Raw genomic sequence first — 1,447 nt, forward strand, 5'->3', positions numbered from 1 at the left:
ACTGTGCCTGCTCAGCTGACCAATGCCACTGGGCAGGCCAGGGAGACCAGTGACCCAGAAAGGCAAGGAGGAGAGTGTCCAGGCAGGAATGTTCCATGCTGTCAGATGCTAGGGGTGATACGGCCGATAATGTGCCCCATTTTGTTGTGACTTTGTGTCTTGGGTACATGCTATTCCCTCCGTCTGGACTATCCGGAACCGGCCAGTCCCTACACCCCACCCCCGACTCAGCCCCAGATACTGCTTCTTTCTCTGCACAGGGGAAATATCACTATTGCTTAAAATATAACACAGCATCCTTATTTTTAAAAGCAAGCACGAGGTAACACATTTTTCAATGTGTCTTTTAGACACACATTTAACACGCATATGCGAATTTTATCCTTAATATTTGTAATTTCTATGTTTTTGTGTTTATACATCTTCACACAAACTATGTACATTTGTATAGAAAAATGTAAAATATCAAAACGGTGTCATATGGTGTATGGGATTTGTAACTCATTTCCATCCACCATATAATGGGTATATTTTATATCAACAAGTACTGATTTACATAAGATTTATTTTTCAGTACAAATACTTAAAAAGTATAAACCTACTAAGTGCTCATCACAGTAAATATTTAAAGAGTACTAAGAGATATAAAGACGGAAGTTAACAGTTTTTGGCAGACATCATGTTTGACACACACACATGCTGCTCCATAAATAGGCTCAAGTTGTAGATTCTGTTTTGAAGATCTTTTTCTATTATACATATGTCTTACTACTGTCTTTCTTTTTTTTAATGTTCATTTATTTTTGAGACAGAGAGAGACAGAGAGAGAGACAGAGTGTGGGTGAGGGAGGGGCAGAGGCAGAGGGAGACACAGAATCCAAAGCAGGCTCCAGGCTCTGAGCTGTCAGCACAGAGCCTGATGCAGGGGCTCGAACCCATGAGCCTTGAGATCATGACCTGAGCCGAAGTCAGACGCTTAACCGACTGAGCCACCCAGGAGCCCCACTACTACACAGAAGTATGTGTTTTTGTTTATTTATTTATTTATTTTGAGAGAGCAAGGGAGAGGGAGAAGGGCAGAGAGAGAGAGAGAGAGAGAGAGAGAGAATCCCAAGCAGGCTCTGCACCGCCAATGAGGAGCCCGATGTGGGCCTCGAACTCACAAACCGTGAGATCATGACCTGAGCCGAAGTTGTACCCTCAATCGACTGAGCCCCCCAGGCGCCCCAGAAATGAGCATCCTTTAACCAACTCAAGGGTCACCTCTGGTGACATTTTGCCTCCTGATTCTTGTGCCACACTTGATTCTGTCAATCACCATGTTGTCATCTGTCTTCACGTCCTTTCCCTCAGGGGCCCGTCAGTCCCCCTGCAGGCTTGGGTGGGGGCTTGTTGCTGAATGACCTAGAGGGTGAGATGGAGGCAAGGGCTCAGGGGGATCCTAGGG

This window comes from Crocuta crocuta, unplaced genomic scaffold (assembly GCF_008692635.1).
Source record: "Crocuta crocuta isolate KB4526 unplaced genomic scaffold, BGI_CrCroc_1.0 scaffold288, whole genome shotgun sequence".
Classification (NCBI taxonomy): domain Eukaryota; kingdom Metazoa; phylum Chordata; class Mammalia; order Carnivora; family Hyaenidae; genus Crocuta; species Crocuta crocuta.